General features: G+C 36.9%; 1 non-coding gene across 1 annotated transcript; it reads right to left on the bottom strand.

The window, feature by feature from the left end:
* Positions 1 to 2,894: 2,894 nt before the first annotated feature.
* On the bottom strand, positions 2,895 to 3,000 carry LOC128289885 (small nucleolar RNA R71). The gene has a single exon (XR_008279527.1). It is a non-coding gene; the product is annotated as a small nucleolar RNA R71 (small nucleolar RNA).
* Positions 3,001 to 10,667: the final 7,667 nt, after the last annotated feature.

The following is a 10,667-nucleotide window of genomic DNA, read 5'->3' as shown; positions in this document are numbered from 1 at the left end:
CGAATCGGGTAAAGAATTTGTGATCTACAGTGATGCTTCATTGATCGAATTGGGATGTGTTTTGATGCAAGAAGGCAAAGTCATTGCTTATGCTTCAATACAGTTAAAGCCGCACAAAAAGAACTATCCGACACACGATCTTAAGTTAGCGACGATTGTATTTGCTCTAAAGATTTGGCGTCATTACCTGTTCGGTGAAAGATGTCACGTATATTCTGATCATAAGAGTTTGAAGTATCTAATGACTCAGAAATATTTGAATCTACGACAGAGAAGGTGGCTTGAATTGCTTAATGACTATGAACTTTTGATAGATTATCATCCGGGAAAATCAAATGTTGTTGCTGATGCCTTGAGTCAAAAGTCATTGTTTACTTTGCGTGCGATGAATGCTCATTTGGCTTTGTTCGATGATTTTTTAGTTTTAGCAGAATTGAAAGCAAGATCTTTATTCTTACAGTAGATTATCGAAGCTTAGAAGATTGATAATGAGATTTTAGCTAAATGAGCTCAGTGTGATGTAGAGTCTGGTTCAGAATTCAAAGTTGATAAAGTTGATTGTATGAGATTCTGAGATAGAATTTCTGTTCTGAGAAATCAAGAGTTAATTCAGATGATTTTGAATGAAGCTCATAACAGTCGGTTATCTATTCACCCGAGTAGTATGAAAATGTATAATGATCTAAAATAGCTTTATTGGTGGCAAGGTATGAAACGAGACATTTCTGATTTTGTTTCGAAATTTTTAGTTGATAAACGCCAAATTATACATATTTTTACCCCAAATACTTAGCATATTTATGGATGTTTATTACTAGATTTGTGGATTTTAGTGCTCTTAATCCGGTTATTTAATGTTTTGTACTTAGGTGATCACCAAGAGTCAAAAGGAGCCAAAAACGAGCAAAAAAAGAGCAAAACGGACCAAATCAAGAAGATGACAATGCCTAAGCCTTGCCACTCGGGCAGCTTATATGCCCATGTCTTTCGAGGGTGTCAACCAAGGCTTTCACGATTCACACGGCCTGACCATTGACCTATATGGCCGTGTGCAATTTAACGGATCGAACACGGCCTGGTAATCACGTCATATGACCATGGCAGACGGGCGTGTCCCTTTTTCAAGAAGCTATATTTTACACGGAAAAGGTACTTAGGGAAGAAGAAAGCCAATCCAAAGCCTATACAAACACCCTAAGTATTACTTAGAGCGGTGAACTCCCTTCAGAACTTTTTTGGAGTAGAAAACCACATACCGGGAATTACTTGAAGGAAGCCAGACAATCCATCCCAAAAGCCGGAGCTACTCCAAGACTGAAGATCTCTCTCAGAATTCCTTCAGGGGTTTTAGAGTATTCTTTATGTTTTGTTATTTTTATACTTTTGAGATGTACTCTTATTTTATTATGAACTAAACCCCTTAGATACCTAAGGGGGTTGAACCCTATGATGGATCTCGTTATTATTATCTGAACTGTATGATAAATACTTGATTTGTTCTTAATCATGTGTTCTTAATGCTTGAGTTAATATTCTGTGTATTAATTCATGATTTGATGTGCTTATGCAAAGGAGCAAAAGTCCCTGTCTAAGAGTAGATTTGGCATAATTAAGCAGAGTTGATCGAATGCCTAGAAATAGGGTTACGAGATTTTGCCAGATTAGGGTGAAACCTAATATGAGAGTCCATAAATCGATTTACTGCTTCCCTAGGGGTTTTAATTAAGAAAGAGATTTCAATTAACTCAACTAAGGGTTAGACGTTATTAGTCTCGAAAGAGATAATAATATAGGTTAGGGAGTCTCACAGATCAAGTCAAGTGAATAAATCGTCTGGTTCAGAGTTAGATAACAAGTGAAATCTAGGTGGATTCCTCCTTGGGTGTCGTCTTTATCAATTACTTTTCTTCAAGTCTTTTTCCAAAAATTTTTCTCTTTTCTTTAGTTTAATTAGTTAATTAGTTTAATAAACAACCCCTCTTTATTTCTAGGTTAAATAATAAAAAGATAGTTATTACTAGTACTTTTGGTTCCCTTGGGTACGATATCCCGGTCTTGCCATTACTATACTATTGTTCGATAGGTGCGCTTGCCTTTTCGTCGTGATAATTGTTACTCTAGGTTTGATCTTCATTATAAATATTTATTACTTGTTACGAATCACGCGATCAAGTTTTTGGCACCGTTGCTGCGGACTAAAATATTAGGAACGCTAAATTTTTATTACTTTAGCCATTTATTTTTCTTGCAATTTAATTTAATTTTATTATTTTTATTACTAATTAATTTACTTTTTCTTCCTCTTGGTAGGTTTTTATAGTTTATGACTAGAAGAAACCCGTCGGGACCATTACTTTTTGACGAAGAAATCGATCGTACAATTCATAAAAACCAAAGAGACATAAAGTGCAACTTAAGATACACAGAGAACGACCAAGAAGACGATACTCAACCCGCAACCAAAGAGATGGCTGAAAACCAAGGCAATCAGCTACCTCCTGCAATTGCGGCTAATCAAAATCCTGCTCCACGTACTATGTATGATTATGTTAAACCTTCTCTAATAGTAACTGAATCTAGCATAGTTAGACCGGCTGTAGCTGTAAATACTTTTGAACTGAAACCTAACACAATTCAAATGATACAGCAGTTTGTTCTTGATGGTTTGCAGGATGAAGATCCCAACGCTCACTTAGCAAACTTTCTGGAATTTTGCAATACATTTAAAATCAATGACGTTCCTAATGATGCCATTCATCTTCGGTTATTTCCTTTTTCATTGAGAAACAAAGATAAAAAGTGGTTGAACTCGTTACCACGAGGGTCAATTACTACTTGGGAACAAATAACTGAAAAATTTCTACTAAAATATTTTTCGCCGGCTAAAATGGCTAAGTAACATAATGATATTTCTTCTTTTGTGCAGATGGACTTAGAAACACTTTACGATGCATGGGAGAGATACAAGGATCTATTGCGAAGGTGCCCTCACCATGGGTTATTGCTTTGGCTTCAAGTACAAACATTCCACAATGGACTGAATCCCTCGACTCGGTAAATGGTTGATGCAGCTACTGTCGGAACCATCAACAACAAAACACCTGAAGAGGCTTATGAACTCATTGAAGAAATGTCACTGAATAACTATTAGTGGCAAGTCATGAGGACTAAGCCAACAAAAATAGCCGGTGTTTATAACGTCGACTCAGTTACTATGTTGTCAAATCAGGTAGAACTTCTCAACAAAAGGATTGATGGTTTACTTGGTTCTACGCAGGCACATCTAATAATGAGGTGTGACTCAAGTGGAGGAGGTGTGCATACAGAATATCAATCCTTCAATCCTACAACCAAAGAAGAACAAGTCAACTATATGGGTAACAGTAACTTTAAATCTCAAAATAACCCACACAGTAATACTTATAATGCAGGTTGGAGGAGCCACCCAAATTTCTCCTGGGGTGGTCAGGGGAATCAAAAGCCACAAAATCCTCAGGGTTTTCAACAGCCACCTTATCAATAAGAGAAGAAACCGAACCTTGAGGAGATGCTCTCTAAATTCATCTCGGTGTCAGAAACCCATTTCCAAAATACCGAGATAGCACTTAAAAATCAACAAGCATCGATCCAAGGACTCGAAACTCAGATAGGCCAGCTATCCAAACTAATCTTCGAATGACCACAAGGTAGCTTACCAAGCAATATGGAACCTAACCCAAGGTAACACCTCAACGCAATTAGTACTCAAGATAAGGAAGGATTCATTGCGCCTGAGCCAGAATTGATGCAAGAAACTGTGGTAAGCAAAGGTAAAAGTGAGGTAAGTCACAATAAAACGATGAATGAAGAATATAAACCTCGTGTCCCATATCCTAACGCGACAAGGAAAGATCGCTCAGACGAACAATTCGGTAAATTCCTTAAATTTTTAAAAAAATTACATATTAACTTACCGTTTATTGAAGCTCTATTACAGATGCCGAATGCAATGAAATTTTTAAAAGAGCTTTTAGTAAATAAGCGAAAGTTGGACGAAGCGTCGCATGTGGAGCTAAACGCAGTCTGCTCAGCTATTCTACAGAATAAGCTACCCCACAAATTGAATGATCCAGGGAGTTTTACAATTCCTTGCTTAATTGGTAGTTTAGATATAAGTCATGCATTAGCTGATTTAGGGGCTAGTATTAACGTCATGCCTTACAAAATGTTTAAGCAACTAGGTCTTGGGAAACCTAAACAAACTAAGATGAGCATTCAATTGACAGATAAAACTATAAGATTTCCTAGGGGTATTATTGAAGATGTACTAGTAAAAAGAGATAAGTTCATATTCCCCGTTGATTTCGTTGTTCTAGACATAGAGGAGGATAATAACACCCCTTTGATTTTAGGGAGGCCCTTTTTAGCAACTGCTAAAACAATTATTGATGTTGGCACAGGTGAGCTCATGCTTCGCGTAGGAGACGACATGATCACCCTTCAAGCTCGTAATTTTGGCATCACATCGAACATTGAATGTAATAGTCCACACCAATCTACTAAAACTGACAATATGACTTTGCAGAACTTGAGCTTCAAAAAAGAACATGAGCCATGTTCCAGAAATGATAGAGGACACACTCATGAAGAACAAAGGCTACAGATAGAGGAGCTAGACGAATGGCGAGCACACAAACCGAGAACACATGATAAACTAAAACTACGCCAAAACGAGCCCGATACCTCTCCAAATCAACTTAAGGTTGGTGATAAAGTCTTACTAGATGTCGCAGATCCCCACATTGTCACTACCACACCGAATGAGGAAATCCCTCTTACGGTACTCAGTATTTTTCCATTCTGTACGGTGGAGGTGAGTCACCCTAAGTTCGGTACTTTTAAGGTAAAAAACACCCGATTAAAACCCTATTTTGATAAGATTGATAGCAGGAATGAGGAGTATAAACTCCTCGAACCACCCTGACCATTCACTGGAGAGGTAAGTCGAGCTTAGACTATAAATAAGTGCTTCTTGGGGGTAACCCGAGCACTAACATATTTTGATTTCTTTATTTTTAATTTCTAACACTTTAAATCATTAACTTTTTCTTTGAATCGCAAAGTTTTTCAACACACATGGCCAGACACACGGGCGTACCTAAAGCCGTGACCAAACAGGGGAAGAGACACGGCCGTGCGATACGGCCGTGTAGAAGGAGGACATGATTTCTCCAAAACACAGGATGTGATAAATCCCCATGGTCGTGCGACATGGTCGTGGGTGAACTTGATAGGTGAACACGGGCGTGGGAATAGAAAAACACGAGCGTGCCAGGGGCAAGGTTCGATTCTGTTTCTTCGACACGGGCGTGAGACACGCCCGTGCAGTTTAGCCATGGACAACAGTACACGGGTGTGGTACCCTAACACACGGGCGTAGGAGAAGCAAACAAAGCTAGGCACAACCATGCGACATGGCCGTGTGCCACACAAGCCCTAGGACACGGGCGCTGGATAGTAGCCGAGCACAACCTAAATCTCAAAATTTGAAAGACACGGGCTCACTTTCAGAGTACACGGGCTTGGCCCTAGGCCGTGTGGCCTTCCCCTATATAAGCAGACCACTGTTCATCTTATTCCCCCTTTCAAAACTCTAGCCGAAATCTATGTTGCTACATTTGTATTCTTTTTGCCTTACACAGATATTATTACTGTTACCAATTTCTTCTGAATAATTTAGGAATTTGTTTTAGTATTTTCTATATTTGAACTGTTAAATCTACTAAATAGCATATACTAGTTTTAGGATTCTTGCTTAACTGCTAATGCATCTTTGATTCCAGTAAATGTTTCTGAATAGTCATATAAATTTTTCACCTCTCGCTTGATATCGTTAAATGTTAAAACATCTTGGAACTACTGTCATAAGATTATATCAATGCTCATACATTTTCAGATACATTATGTCATCATCAAAAGGCAAGAAGGCCGTGGTCCCATCCTAAAAAAGACGTAGGGGACCTGGTTCTTCCTCAGTACATGCTACAGCCGAAGTTCGGCACCCGTTCATTGAGTTTCCACAAGCTTTGCAGAAGGAGCTATTTCAGATACTACATGCGCGACCCCTCACTACAGGTCATTGCATTGATTGGGCTGCCGTGGAGCAAGTCCAGCTAGCTGATGCCATCCACTCCCTCCTGTCCATAGACCCATGGGAACGGTTCTTCACTATTACCGATGTAATAGCCCGATTTTGGGTCTAGTCGGAACAGTGGTTTCGGGACCGCAAACCCGACGAGAAAAAAAATATTTTTATTATATTTTTATAGTCTATAAATTTATGAAAATATTTGGTAAAAATTTCATTCGAAAATTTTGACGTTTGAGCACTCAATTTAGTCAAAAGGACTAAATTGTAAAAAGTGCAAAAGTTGAGTTCTTTATATATGAGGTGCCTAATTGTTATGAGTTTTAAATTGAAAGTCCTTATGTGACAATTATTCCTTTAATAAGTTAGTGAATGGATATTTGTTTGGTATTTTTGAAATTTGGTTGAAATAAAAGGGTAATTTTGTAAATTAATTAAAATAATCTAATAAGACAAAAATGATAAAGCTATCATTTTTTTCCATTCTTTCTTCTTCAACCGTGGAAAGAACTGAAAATGGCAGCCATGGATGAGCTCCATTCAGCCAAGCTTCTATGGCTTATATAGGTACGGTTTTTGTCCCATTTTTAATGATTTTCGTATTTTTGAGATCCCCGAAGCTTAAATTTTCTATTTCTACCAATTGATTGAAGAGAAATTAGAGTTTAAAATTTACCCATTCATGATATGGTTGTGTTTTGATGATTTATAGTGGATAATGAATGTTTGATGTGTTAAATATGAGTTTTATTCAATGAATTTCGGTAAAAATGTCAAAAGGGGTTAAATTGTGAAAGTTACAAATTGGTCATAAGTGTGTGAATTAGTGAAAATTTGGAGTTTCCATAGAAGAGAAAAATGTTCAGCATGTCTTAAACCTTATAGAAATTGAATAAAAATTAATTTACGAGCATTGGGGCAAAAGTGCAAATATGCAAAAGTTTAGGGGTCAAAATGAAAATTTGTAAAATATGATTTTAGACCCATATGAATATTGTGTCTGATTGGTAGGCTAAATGTGATGTTATAGATGATGAAAATTGAGACTTGGACCCAGAACGGAAAGAAATCGATTTGTGGACAAGTATGTCCTTTTCACATTTGTGGTATCGAGGTAAGTTCATGTGTAAATAACGTAGCATAATTATTATTTTTAAATTATTGATGTTAAATATAGGATATGCTGATTCTTATCATGAAATATATGCTTTGTGGTTATTTTCGAATAAAATGCAAATTAAGTGTATTATTTGTTAAATATAAAGTGCTACCGAGTATTGGTTTCGGTATTTTACGGAAGATGGCAAGGAGACGTGTTCGAGGAAAATCCCGTTTGAACCTTAGGAATAGATTAGGATACAAGTGACATGTCACTAGAATGGTTGAGCATCCGAACTCGTTGAGTTGAGTCCGAGTTCACTTATGGATGTGGAATGTCCGAACTCGTTGAGTTGAGTCCGAGTTCGTGAGATGTAACTAGGCATCCGAACTCATTGAGTTGAGTCCGAGTTCACTTATGGGCGGGTTACATGGTAGCTTGGCTACAAATATGGCACTTATGTGCAAATTATCCATGTATCCGAGTTATATTCCGATGTGTTCAACGGGTAAAAATTTCTAGTGGAATGGAAGAACACTTAAGATGTAGGTGACGTATTGGTAAGTATTGTGAAATGGACATTTTGGACAGGTATGTACTTAACCCTCGGGTTGAAAATAGATACAACAACGATAATGTGGTAAGATCATGAATGAGTAATTTAGCCTTGACAGATTTGAGTTACTATAGTAGTGTAACTTTGAAAATACACTAAAAATAGTGGAAAATGAGTTAGAGGCAGAATAAAATATGAGATTAAATCTTAATGAGTCTATTTTCACATGAAAGAAACAGAGGAAGAAAAAGAATTCCATATTGTTTGATATTTGAATTCTTGTAAAACAGGGTCTGAATGAATTCGAGATCCCCTGTTCTAACTTTAGAAATTCACCAAAAATTGTACAAAAATTATTAAGAGTTATACCTTACATGAATGGATTCCTTATTGAGTCTCTTTTTATGGTAAATAAATAGCATGGTCGTTGGAATTTTTACAGGAGAAATTCGGTTTGTAGTGCACAGGGTCGAGTGGTCATACCTCAAACAGGGATACTTTAACTAATAAACTGTACTATTTGGCTTAACCAAAAATTCTGGAAATTTTATGGAAGAAAGGAAAATAAGTCTAGTTTTAGGGAAAATTAACGGAACTTAATTCAGAGTTTCTTAGCTCTAGATATAAATAATTTAGTGACCATTGCTCAGGAAGACAGCTTATAGTGAACTTGAAAATATGTTGTAAACATTGATAAAACAAGTTAATGAGTTGCTTATTGTTTTCATATGAACTTACTAAGCGAAAGCTTACCCCTTCTTTCCCATGTTTTCTAGAGTTCCGGTTAGCTCGGGTTGGAGGCCGTCGGAGATATTATCACCCTATCGAGTTAACGTTATCGAGTAAGTAAACTCAAGTGATTCGAGTCTATGGCATGTATAGGGTTTTAATGTGAGTATGTAATATTATGATTTAGCCAAAGGCATTGGCTTGTTATTAAGGTAGTATTAGTCATGTAAATTGGCCTATGTCGGCTAATGACGTTTTGGGCCCATATGATTATTCTTATGCATTTATGTTATTATTTCTTGTGATGTGGCTTACAACATGTATGCCTAGAGATTGAATTGAGATTCATTGATGAGCTAGTAACTAATGCGAGGATTAAGTGATTGGTAAATAGTTAATAATGCTTCATGAATGGTTTGTGATGTAATGATAGTTATGTCTAGTATGTGGTAATGACATGGGCAAATTCTATAATATTTATTACATAAGAAAATAACTTGAGCATATCATGTTTGTAGATGTTTAAGAGCTCATTTATGCCATGTTGTATGTTATTGGATAAGTATGTATCTATGCATGTGGTGTGAGAGTGACAAAAGGCTTGATAATTAGACTATTTCGCCCACACTACCGAGCACATGGGCGTTGAAGCCTTAACGCAAGAGATTTTTCTAAGTTTTTCATGAGTTCTCGATTGGGTCCCGAACCACCCCGAATGCATGTATTGGGCCTCGTAAGCTCGCATAAGGGACAAATTGCATGTGAAAAGAAAAGTTTTTAATTATTTGAGATTTCATGGCCCTGTTTAGTATGGAAGTGTTAGTAAAAGTCAGGTAGCACCTCGAACCCCGTCCCGGCGTCGGATGCGGGCGAGGGGTGTTACATTTAGTGGTATCAGAGCAGGTTTAGTCGGTTCTCGGACTAACCTAGCGTAAGAGAGTCTAGCTATACATGCCATAGTATTACTCGTGATAGTGTGATATCTCTCGGCCCTAACAAAACTGTTGATTAAGACAGGAATGAGTTCCAACCGAGCAAATCTTGATAGAGATAAGAGTAAAGTTGAGATTATTGAATCATGCTTATGATATGTTGAAAATTTGGAAAGGTATGAAAAGAAATCCATGATTTTTTTTATATGAACTAGTTTTCATTATATGATACTCTTGAGATAAAGAATGTGAAATAGTGGAGTAAAACACAGTTAAGTTGTGAAAAACGCTTTTATGCATGTTAGTATTCATACGATGTTAAATGTCCAACTTGATTTGGCAAAGTGTTTAGGAAAAGAAAGAAATTTTCTTGAAATGACAGAATGTATGTATGAATGCTTTTATTGCATGATTAATAATCAGTATATACATGAGGTTGACATTTATGTCTAGATTGATGAAGTCAATATGAAATAATGTTATGCTTTATAATCTCAGTTACAGAATCATAAATGTCACAATAGCATGAAAGTTGTAATGAAAGATCAAATTGGGTGGAACGCAGGGAATGAGTACGATCGTTCACTAATGAATTGACGGAAAAGACTATGGTTGGACCATGGCAATACATGAGATTTGTGTGCCAGTGTAAGACCATGTATGAGACATGGCATCGGCATTGAGACGAGGGCTAGTGTAAGACATGTCTGGGACATGCATCGGCCTCGAGATGATAGCCAGTGTCAGACATGTCTGGGACATGCGTCGGCTACGAGATGTGCTAGTGTAAGACATGTCTGGGACATGCATCAGCACGGTTACATGTGTCGATGTAAGACACATGCAGGACACGGCGTCGACACGATGGATGAGAGCTAGTACAAGACCATAGTTGAACTATGGCATCAAGTAAGCGATGTACTCAAAACCATAAGACGTTCTCCAATTTGATAAATATTGGCAAGTGATTAAGACTAAATATGGGAATTTGATAAAACATTAAGGGTAATTTGAGAAAAAGAAATGAAAGTTTGAGTTATGATAAATTCAATTATGTTTAGCTAATATTCACATGAAATAAAGTTACATGTATTACTGGGATATGTGAAAATGTGTTTATAACAAGTTGGAAATTTGAAATGTTTGAATCAATATGCGTAAAGCTATATTGTTGTTGAATATGTATTTGCTTGAGAGTCAAAAGTTTAGAGGCTTTACAATCTT

Source organism: Gossypium arboreum, chromosome 2 (genome assembly GCF_025698485.1).
Source record: "Gossypium arboreum isolate Shixiya-1 chromosome 2, ASM2569848v2, whole genome shotgun sequence".
Classification (NCBI taxonomy): Eukaryota; Viridiplantae; Streptophyta; class Magnoliopsida; order Malvales; family Malvaceae; genus Gossypium; species Gossypium arboreum.
This window is presented reverse-complemented; position numbering and strand designations above follow the sequence as displayed.